Here is a 12,161-nt window from a genome sequence, read left to right on the forward strand (position 1 = left end):
CCGCCAAATTTGGGTCGTTTTGGTTAAAGATCATTTCAAACCCGCCATAACCGAACCGCCCCATTTATACGGCTGTTAATCGAGAAACATGGATTTAGAAATTGGAATTAGTGCAAGTGGGATTAACTCTCTAGTTATATAAATCTTAATCTACATTTTTATATCTATTGTCACTCGAAAAATAAACTAAAATAAAATAGTTAACTCTATATCTTTTTTAGATTTAGGTCAATAATATTAATAATATTGCTTGTCAGTGTTTACTGAATTAATTCCAAATCTTCCATAATCTTCATTTCAAATTTCGGTTCGAAATACCTTTCAGTTGTTCATTATATCAACCAGATACATATATTCCATAACTGAAGTTAAAATAAAATAAAAAAAAGACATATTCTAATTCCCAATTCAGTTCAACGATTATTCAGCTGTCACAATCATACATTTTAGGCAGCTACCTTTTCACAATAGGCGACCCATTTAGTTGAGCGAAACGGTTGAAGACGGTATGGTCACTTGATATCACCATAGATTTCGTTGTTGTTCATCGTTCTTTTGTTCTTGTTCATTATGGATTATATATTTTATTGGATTGTGTATTTTTTTAATATTTGGTACCAATTTTAGGTCTAATTATATTTTTCTCGGTCACGGTTAACCGACCCATAACCAACCCGCAACAACCATCAAAATCGATTAACCGAACCGCCATAACGGATCGGTTATGGTTATTACTTTCTATTAACAGACATATCGGTTATGGTTATGGGTTTGACCAAAAACCGCCCCAAACCGCCCCATGCACACCCCTATCCCGAACTTATATCTAAATGGACCTGCAACTACATTTGTAATACTCCACAACATAAAAGAGAAAACCATGGCAAACAAATTAGACTTCTTAGCAATTCTTCATCGCTACTTTCCTTTTCTTTGAAACCAAAAATGATTATAATTACCCTTGTGTTTTTTCTTTTGTATATGTTCACATGTCCAAAAATGATTTGTAAACTTTATTTTCGTTTTAAAAGCACTTGAACAAAGAGTTCAAGAAAAATAAGCCTAACAAAAGGCAATAACATTATAAGGAAATAAAATTGCCATATGATCATAATAACAAAAAAACTAAAAATAACTGTTACATTCTTGTGATGATAGCTTAATAACGAATAAAACTACAAAAAACAAATTACAAGCTTTCATCTACTAACTTGATAAGCCTTCATTAGATGTTTTTGGAGATGGTTTTAGTAAATAGATCAAGACAGCTGGTTCATTAACATCTCGTTTACAAGCATTTGAAAGACCATTCAAGTTTAAATGATAAATAATATCATGCCCTTCACTATTTTCAGCCAACTCGTTTTGGTATTTTTGTAACCTCAGCTTGGATTAGTTGTGACATCGATCGTATGTTCCATGAAAGCACTTGTTTGATCACTATTTCAAATTCTTAAGTTGCTGCATTTATCGATTTCTTGCCTGCAAGTAACGGTTTAGCATAAATTAAATGAAAACACAAACATATATGATCATCAATATAAGAAAACCAAAAGAGAGTAGGTTACCTATTCAACTATCAATGACCCAACCGCTATACCGAACTCGAGCTGAGCTAATTCCAACCTGGCCTTCTTTCCCCTTTCCTATTCAGGCCCATAATATATAAAATAATTAAAATCGCCATCAATTACCTAAGGCATTTAAGCATGCAAAGAAGTAAATGCATACATACATTATAGATGAGCGTGGGATAGCCAACTTGTTTCAGCAGCATCAATAAGCTCTTTCCATTATGTTTACAACGTTAATAAACCAAATTTACATAGAACTGTAGAAGAATAAAAGATGAATCATGTTTACCTGTAAAAGTTGATCAATAACGCATAGGCTACAGAGTTCTTGAGTCATATATGGCTTGCTTCCCTTAAGCTCACATCTATACGTTTAAAAAAATACTTATTTTATATACATTGTAAAATATTAATAACTGCAATGTAACTAAAAATGTGTGAATTGATAAAGGAATTACCTCTATGTGACCGTGTCATGTTTTCCTTCTCTTCAGCATCAGTAAGCTAGTTTGGCAGACCATTTGACTATTTTGTAACAACCCACATAACATTATTACTTTTAATGATTTCACATTTGATGGATTGCATTTAATATGACCTTCAGCCATGAAGAGTACAAAAATAACAAATTTAACATAAAGTTTCATTTATGTTAGTCTTCATGAAATTTCATATTATATGTTAGTCTTCATGAGATTTCATTTCATAGTTTGGGCTGCCTAATCAAAACCAAAAAAGTCAAACCAAACCAATACCTTTTTCAAATGCATTGTTTTGAACCAAATCAAACCAATACCGTTTTTAAATGGCCCGTTTTGACACGAACCAAACTGATGCCTTTTTAAAATGACTCATTTGGACTCCAACCAAACCAATATCATGTTAAAAAGGCCGTTTCGACCCAAACCGATGTTAATTTTTATAAATTTAAATGATAATTAATAAATATTAAATGCAGTGAGGAATTTTAGTTGCCCGTCTTCTGCAATGAGTAATAAATAATTTAAGTAATTTTATATAGGTTTGTAAGTAATTTAATAAAAGTAATTCAGTTGATTAAAACATTAAAGTATCTATAATACTCTAGATCCGAATCGATACTATATTTCTTAACAAGAAGCTTTATTTTGATGTAGATGTCGTGCTCTAATAAAAAACAAGTATTTATAAGACTTAAATACCTATAACTAGTACGGGTAAGTAAGGCCGTATCCACAGGGAATAAGTGGAAAGTGCTAATCAAACTTATAATTTATTAAATATTAAACTAAGCGGACAGACGATGTCAAGCGATTTGCAAGATTTGTTAAATGAAAAAACTATTACTTTCCCCTGTAAAGAATTATGAGGAAATAGCCTATCTCCAGGTTTCAAGTTGTGAAGCAAGTTAGACAAGTAATTAAACCTATTTGGAAATCTCTTTGTTTGAATCAATAAGCAAAAGACTAAATATTTGGCTCTGTTGATTATCAGAACTTATTCCGAACAATTGGCACAACTGAATAATAATCTAATTGATAACCAGTTTTTGTTCGCTATAACCAATGGCTCTGATACCAATCTGTCACACTCTCAAAATCCACTAACGGAGTTTTACCGTCAGAGGGTGTGAACTAACAGGATCGGAATCATTAGTTATAATCAAACACCATATTTAAAGTTTTCAAAACCAATAAGACATCAAGTCTTAAATGAAATGCGGAAGCCTAAATTGTAAACCAAAATGTTTGCGCCACACAGGACGACTTGAAAACCCAAGTTATTAAGATAAAAATTAAAAGAAGTTTTCAAAGCGATGGTGTTTAGCGAATGAATGTTCCTATACCGCGCGCCCGCCTCGGCTACCTGAAAATAATATACTAAAAGTGTCAACACAGGGTTGGTGAGTTCACAGGTTTATATAAATAAAGTGTTTGCGTTTGCGTTTGCGTTTGCGTTACCAGATAGTGTTAAGTCAAATATATATCAATAGGTAGCTCACCTATCAAGCATGTATTACTAAGTGTTCGACACCGAAGCTGACTGTTTATCAATTGCCTTGCCACCATGTCAACCACGACCATGGTAATGTGTTAGCCAAGATTATACCCACTCGACCTACAGTCGAGTTTAGAGTTGGGTGGGGTTTGTCAAACCCAGTAGTACTACTCAAAGGTGACTCGCTATTATCCAAATATTAACCGGTTCGATGTTCAGAAGGACTTTAGTTGGTTTGTTTGCCACTTAGTCTTAAAAGTGAATATAAAGAATAACAAAATCTAAAGCGTGGAGTATGTTATCTCCCCCAAATAAAAGCGTTTGAAAATAGTGAAAAGGGGACGTGAAACTCACTGTTTGCAAAGATAACCAAAAAGATCCGAGAAAGGTGTGCGTCACAGAAAATCCTCACTAGTGTTATAAAAACAAAAACGAGATTTTCTAAGTATTGAACTACGAGTGAGTCCCTAGACTCGACACATACAACTTATGCATGAGATGCGTTTCGTGTTTCGTTTGTGAAATAAGTGCGACTCGACAAACACATTGGTGATAAGTTACACATGTGAACAAATACTTAAGTGTCAACTATTAGCATCGTTCATTACTAGCAAATATCCCCCACAAGGGCAATTTGGTCAAAACATAGCAAACATCGATAGTTATGCACTTTTCATGATAATTCAAGTAATTCAACAGCTAAATTGTCCAGGCAGATTTTCACTCGATAAGATTACGTTATTTAATAAATCCTAAGATGTCAAATAAATCACCAAAAATAATCACAAAAGCACACGTGAGTTAGGTTTCTAAAAATATTTTTATCATATACGGTTTTATCACAATGATCAAAACATCACAGCAAACACACAGAAAGCATTATCATGCGTAACATAATGTTATTTGTTATTCCCGATTCATGACAAATCCAATTAATGCAAGACCAATTGGGTTAGATTCCTAACTCAAATATTAACTTTCAGAAGTGAAACCAACCCATTTAGTCTTGTAGTTTATGAGATATACTAATTTCAAAACAGCCTAACAGTAGGTCTCCCGAATCAGCCTTCCACAACAGTTTTGCAAAATAATAAAAACAAACTTTTACACGTCCAAAATTTACAAACTCTGACTTTTTAGAAACTAGGCTCGACCTAGTATATTATAGAATCAACAATCACTTCAAAACATGTAACTAACATCGAGCTATAGTCATCTAAACACGAATTCAATAATCTGTCCAGCATCAGTTTTCATCAAAACTCAACAAACTATCAATCTATGAACAATTAACCTTGCAAGCAACCCTCTAGACTCATAATCTATCAACAATCAATTGTTTTAACATCTAGGGTTTATGTTTATTATGCTTAATCATGCAATTAACTCAATGAAATAGACTAGAGAGGATGTAATTTACCTAGCTAGCACTTTAACCCTTCAATCCAAGCTTGAATAATAACTTGTATATGCATGTGTGTGTGTGGTGATCGGCCGAGCAAGAGAGGAGAGGGGAAGGGGGCTTCCGTCGCCAAGTGGGAGAGGGAGAGAGGGAAAGAGTTAGGGTTTTAGTTAAGCTTGTTTATATATTAATAATTATAATATAAGTTACACATCACATCCTAGACTTCTAGTTAATCACTTTCTAGCACAAGTTAGTTTATTTTCCACACGAATTAACGTTATGCATGTAAACACCAAGTAGCACATAGACGTAACACATAATTATTAAATACTTATTGTTTTGATATTTGTCGTTTGTTCACCAATGGTTTGAGTCGACTCGTGTGTGTTTCGGTGAAATTCCGAAAGACTACTTGTGTAGTGATTGTCATGCGTCATTTAAAACCCTAATTTAAATGTAATGAGATATGCGTTACAGTTCGTGTGATCTTAAGTTTGAATTAACAGAGTTCGGATAAAAGGAGTTAACCTGAAATTGACGATCATTCCCATGTTGAAAGAATTTTTGTCCCGAAAATTTGAGTCAAGTCGCGATGGGTGTCTGAAAAAGGCAAAAATTTTCAGTTTGTCATATCATCCCCTAGTAGAAAGAAATTTTGTCCTGAAATTTAATTCATACCTCCGGTGATTTCTGACGGTTTGTCGGCTTTCGCGGTTTTCGGTGTTTGGTCAACCCTTCAAAAAGGTGAGGATACTTTTTCATCATTTGATCCTCGCGTTCCCACGTGAACTCTGGTCCACGTCTCGAGTTCCAACAAACTTTAACGATGAGAATTTTGCTGTGTTTGAGTGTTTTGGTTTCCCAATCCAAAACTTTGACTGGTTCTTCGATGAAGCGTAGCTGTTCATCAACTTGCAACTCGCCCAAAGGAACTGCTTGTGTTTCGTTAGAAAGACATTTCTTCAAGTTGGATACATGGAAAACGTTATATACGCCACTGAGTTCTGTTGGTAAATCCAATCGGTATGCTACCGGACCAACGCTTTCAGTTATCCGGTATGGACCAATGTATCGTGGGTAGAGTTTGTTTCGCTTTCCAAAGCGAACTACACCTTTCCAATGTGAGACTTTGAGTAAAACTTGGTCGTCCACCTGGAATTCCAGAGGTTTCGGCGCTTGTCGGCGTAACTCTTTTGGCGATCTCGTGCTGCTGCCATGCGGTTTCGGATTTGGACAATCTTTTCAGAGGTTTCAAGTACTAGTTTTGGACCAGTGATTTGGTTATCACCCACTTCTGCCCAGCAAAGAGGTGATCGACACTTCCGTCTGTACAACGCTTCAAACGGCGCTGCTTTAATGCTTGCGTGGTAGCTGTTATTATACGAAAACTCTACCAAGGGCAAGTGAGGTTCCCAACTTTTTCTGAAATCCAACACGCATGCATGCAACGTGTCTTCCAACGTCTGAATGGTGCGTTCACTTTGCCCATCCGTTTGAATTAACGGAGTTCGGATTAACGGAGTTAACCTGAAATTGACGAGTGTCACAGATCCGTAACAAGGCATATTATTGGGATTCGACTTTATAACAAAACTTCCTTCAAGCTCAAATTAAACAAATACGTGCGAAAAACTCAGATTAAATCATGATATGATCATAAAGGAAATGGAAATGGTTCTACAACTGGCTGTGACATTGCCAGACACCACCAACACACCCAACTGTCGTTCGATGTTATTGATCACACACTCATAGAGAGAGAGAGAGAGCAACTGTTTTCATTGTCGTTGTGATTCGTAAAATTAGAGATAGAGAGAGAGAGAGAGCGGCCGAATTGGGTTGCAGATGACATTTGAAATTTAAATCTATGCTTTACGTTTTTGAGAGCTTTGAGGTTGTACATTTGTGCTTGTCAGTTTGTAAAACTATTAATTTTAAGAGTTTTGGTAAAATTACCATTCTATCCTTCCTATATGTATATTAATATAGTATATATATATATATATGTATACATCTATTACTATATATCATGTATATAAAAGAGAGAATATGAAATTGTTGAAACTTTAAGAGTTTTACAATAAACAAAGTCCAATGTACAAGTATTCTATGTACATCTCTTAGAAATTGAAAGAAATCCAAAGAAGCGGGAGATCATTTGGAATTTTATGAATTTTGAATTTTGAAATACTGACTTATTAGACTTTTGAAACCTACCCAATCCTGTCTCTTTCTTTTCATTTGTTGAAAGAGAACGAGAAGAGAGAGAGAGAGAGAGAGAGAGAAGGATTGAGATCTCCGGTGGTCGTGTTTGTGTTTTATAGAAGCGCAAACATCATCTGAGGTCTCGCGATGGTCTCCTACAGCACAAACATGTCCGGTGGCGGGAACGACATATGGATGAAGATCGAAGTTGGCCTTGTGCTGTGTGACATTCGTCAATTTCGGGTCTCGATTCGTATTTGTTTTGTAAACTTTATTGATGTAAACCGACCCGTTTTGTAAACCGAAACCTTGGATATAATAAAAATGATGGATTTTATGTTACATTATTGTTTTATACTTGTCGGGTCTTAAAAACACCCTTTTCGGTCCTTAAAATGGCCTTAAAACGCTTAAAAACAACTCCGGGGGTCAAAACTGCCAATTTTGAAAGATCAGATTTTTCTTTTGTGACTTTAGAGATGCGCTAAAGTCCAGGGGCAGAGACTTTAGCGCCGCTCTAAAGGCAGTCTGCACCAGCTGCACGTTTTTGCTTAATTTTAAGCAAACATGTGACCAAAACACCCTATTTTCATGCAAAACCCTTTATGCTTGACCCTTTCAACTTACCCTATATATACACTACCCTTTCAATCCATTAATCTCTGCTACAACTCCAAATTCTCTCTCAAATTCAAAGATTTTAAGGTTATTTTTATTGTGTTTTTGAAGGTTTGACTTCTAAAAGTCAAACTGAGTTATTTCTTTCTTTTTAATTAGCTTATGTAACCTTATTAATACTTGTTTATGGTGGTACAATATATATATATAATACACACCCCTTGTTTCCTTTATTTGTTACTTCACCGACTCCGGTTGGTTAAGTTTCGAATGTCATAAGGCAAGGTTTCATGGAGGACTTCGTGTTCTTGATATATACATACACACACATAACTTATTATACATATCATTTATGCTTAACTTTTGCTCATTTTTAGTTTGTTAGTCACATTTACAAGTCTTGGGTATGTGGAATCCGTCTACGAACTCATTGTGAGATGGAAACCGAACCAAACCGAACTTTTGTTAAAAGACTTGTTGTTGACCTTTTAGTTGTAGAATTTAAATATTTTCATTTGTACATTTTTATACAAGATCTATGATATATGGGTATGTAGAATCCATCTATGAACTTGTTGTGAGATGGAAACCGAACCAATCCGAGTTTTACTCACTTAAGACACACAAGTGTGTTTTTAGCTATCAAGACTTGTATATTTCTTTAAAAATAGTTTACAAACAGATTTTAATTATTATCTTAAGTACTTGGAATTGTTGGATCCAACTTGGTCTCATAACATAGTTGGCCCGACAAAACCGAACACTCGCTTAACGTACGTTGTTAGTTCTAAAACAATAGATCTACATACTTGGTTAAGTGTTATTATGTTTTAATGAGTTATCTCATAATAATTAATATTTTGGAAAGTTGACTTTGGGTTTGACCATTTGTCAAGACCCGAACCGACAACTCGAACACTCGTTAAAAACCTGTTTTAGTATCTTTGTCCCAAAGGAACTTGCATTTTAGCATTTTTCCCACCTTATTACTTAACATTGGTTAAGTAAATATTAAGGTTAGATACTTTAACCCTGTTTTGAGCAAACTCACATTTTTAAAGGGTTATTATTATAAATTCTTAAATAGTTACATGTTAAACCTTGAACTTTAAATTGTTTACTTTTTGCAACAATTATTTTATTTAAAGATCTTAATCTTTCAAGTTTATTACTTGAACGTGAGTAACTTCATACCCCGTTTTCTATCTTTTGTTTTGGGGTGACATTTCATCTTATCTAAACTAAATGTTTTATACTTGGGTCTTAAACCACAAACGTTGTTGTATACTTTACTTAAATATTTGCTCGATTTGGTGTTCTATGCTTATATGTCTATGTGTTTATCGCTTTCAGTTGGTTGAATCTATAAATCCTAGACTACTTGGCATCCCCTTGTAGCAAGGTGTCGTTAACGTAATGCAATTAACGATATTCTATTAAATCCTAGACTACTTGGCATCCCCTTATGGCTAAGTGGGGCTAACGTAATTCTATTAGCGATTGTCAATTTATCCAAGTTGTTGCTTTTATTTATTGTTTCGTATACTAGTTTGTGGATCTTTCTTATTATATACTATTGTTACTCAAACTTATGAATTTGCTCACCAACCTTTGTGTTGATAAACTTTATTTTGTGAAATGTTACAGGTTTGCATATTGGTTGATAATTTGATGCTTGTGGAGAAAAACGAATGTCAAGACCTTTAAGTTATTAGCAAAAACGAACAATATTTGATTTGCTATGTTTTGTTATATTTTGTTGTATTTGGCTTATGAATATTTGGTTATGTGACATTTTCGATGTTGTGAAATGAAATGAGTTTGTTAAATATTGTCGCTATAAATAGTGTCATGCGCTTATGAGCAATCGTTGCACCCCGGCATGTTCCGCCGCCTTTGGTCGGGGTGTGACATGCTGTGTTCAAATCTACCGATGGCGGAGGATTATTTAGCGTGATGTAAGCCTCTTAAGAGGTAATTTTTTTTGTCTAGGTATGTTCAAGCGATGTCGATTTTAATCTGAACGGAGACATGAAAATAATTTGGGTGTTTTATAGTTACGATTGAGGCCAATCTTGGACAAGTTTGAAGGGGTCTAGGGTTGAATACGAATTATGGGGACTCTCAAAATTCATAACCTTAAAAGTATTCCGGTTCGAGATCTAGGTAATTATATAATATATTACGTGTTCTATGCCCTTTTCGTTATTAATTATACGTTTCACGATTTATTCTACTCTCGAATAATTATACTGTGTATGTGTGTAACTAGGTTGTTTTGAAGGTTTATTTGCTTAAAACACCCGAGATTACCAATGATGTTCTCGCAACTTAAAAAACACGACCAGGGTAGTAGTGACAAATATATGGTTTTATGACCAGGGTTTTCTCTTATTAATGAAGTAACTTCATTTTTGGCTATTATAATCCTTTGAAAGTGGTTATAATTTGTTTCAACGAACCAAGGATCAAAGCATGACCATAGAACAAGTAATATCTGCATTCGCAGCATGCAAGGCTTTGAAATTGGATCGTTTGGTGGTTGTTGGTGGTATATAAATTAACCGTAAATACATATAATTGACTGTTGATGGCTTTGAAATTATCTTGGTGTTTTCTAACCAACCATGGTTTTGCTTGAAGGGGGGTAACATCTAGCACATATTTTGTACCTATGCTACTCAGCTAGCTAAGACTTTTGCAGAAGCAAAACTCTCTACAAAGGTAGTTATTTGTGCTCTACGCCTCTAATTGCTATACAAATATCTGATGCACGAAGACTTATGTAAATTAATATTGAAATTGATTTTATTTTTACTAGTGGATGGAATACTTGTGACCATGAATGATGAGCATATCATAGTTTTTATTGAAGTTGACAGTATGAACATATTTGGAAATTGGAATATTGAAAGATTTAACAGAAGTCAAATAGGCAAGAAAATATATGGGCGTTACGGGCTACTTCGGGTAATATTCATGCTGCGGTCGATTACACAAGTTGTTAAAAGGACGAGGAAAATTGGATGGCAGGGAGTTGTGATTCACGAGCACTGTTGTGCGCAACATGCAGGTAACATTGTTGTAGATGACCAATTTTATATTATGGCGACGGACAAAACAATATTACAACCAGTACTAACTGCAACAGTTGCTGTCAATATTGCAATTTTTGTCCATAACTTTGAGAAAGTACATCTTTGGTCACCAATTTTTTAAAAGTGCATCACCCATGGACCCTAAAATGTTTGGGCATTAGTTTTTCCAGTTAAGATGAATGACTAAAATGCGCTTAATATTAAGGGCTCTTTTTTTTTAGTTTAGTATCAAGGGCATAGTATTGTTATTTTTAATATTATTTTTTTTGTTTCAGGCTGATGAAGTACAACAGCAAAGAAGATAGATGTTAATATCATCATCGTAAATGTATGGGTTTCTTACTAGGTAAGCATCTGAATTTGTAGGCGCAGGTCACAATTACCAAATCAAATAAATAAATCTCATACAACATTAAACCATATTTGGATCAGTACTCTATTTTTTTCCAAGAATGATAGAAAAAGGATTGATTGATCTGAAAAATATAACATTACTTAATAATTTGTGCTATTTTCTATATCTTTGCAGTTGAGTTTTGTTTGATATTATTGTTTTAGCAGTTGACAATTCAAGTTTGTTGACTTGACACAATCATTTTAACAGTACACAAGGTATGCAACTCAACCTTACATACTTGATATTGCCTGTTTCTATTAAGAAGTTCAGATTAGCAACATGAAAAACAAGTTGAAATTCATACCAGAAAAGTGAAAAACAAAAATACCGTCCCAAATTGAACCAGAGTGGTTCAGCTCCCTTTTCTAAACCCTACCTGTTTTGACCCATATTAATTTTTGTCAAAAAAAATATAATCTCGTTTGGACATAGAACATTTTTGAAAAAGATCGAATTCGTTGACTTGACACAGATGAAAATTTTCTTCTAAAAAGGTTTCATCAAAACTAAAAATCTATGTTAAGCTTTTTATTATTTGTTAATTTTAAGGTGTCATATTTCAGGGTTGTGGCATATCAAAACATCATGCTTTGAAATTTGTAAAATTGGCAATAAATTGATTAGTTTTCATAGTAGCAGGTCATCTGGATTCCATAGTCGATGAGAAACTGGACGAATGCAGGTTGTTAGTTTAATCACTTAATGTTGTTGCAAGGTGTTTGTGTATATATCTTGAAATGCAATGGTACTTGGTATTGTAATGACTCTATATTGATATTGTTTATACTATGAAAATGGTTTATAATGCAACAGTTCCTTTGGAATGCAGTTGTTGACCTAAAATACTCAAAAGTAATGAAAATTGTACTTATTAGATACAGATTGGC

The 12,161-nt window shown here is 34.2% G+C and overlaps 1 long non-coding RNA gene across 1 annotated transcript; it reads left to right on the forward strand.

Annotated features, from left to right (window-relative positions):
- Positions 1 to 11,151: 11,151 nt before the first annotated feature.
- On the forward strand, positions 11,152 to 11,957 carry LOC143611181 (uncharacterized). Its single transcript, XR_013149728.1, has 3 exons — positions 11,152 to 11,223; positions 11,436 to 11,489; positions 11,914 to 11,957. It is a non-coding gene; the product is annotated as an uncharacterized LOC143611181 (long non-coding RNA).
- Positions 11,958 to 12,161: the final 204 nt, after the last annotated feature.

The sequence above is a fragment of the Bidens hawaiensis genome, unplaced genomic scaffold, assembly GCF_021521415.1.
Source record: "Bidens hawaiensis isolate Kalapana, Puna unplaced genomic scaffold, B.hawaiensis_p1.1 tig00029903_1, whole genome shotgun sequence".
Classification (NCBI taxonomy): Eukaryota; Viridiplantae; Streptophyta; class Magnoliopsida; order Asterales; family Asteraceae; genus Bidens; species Bidens hawaiensis.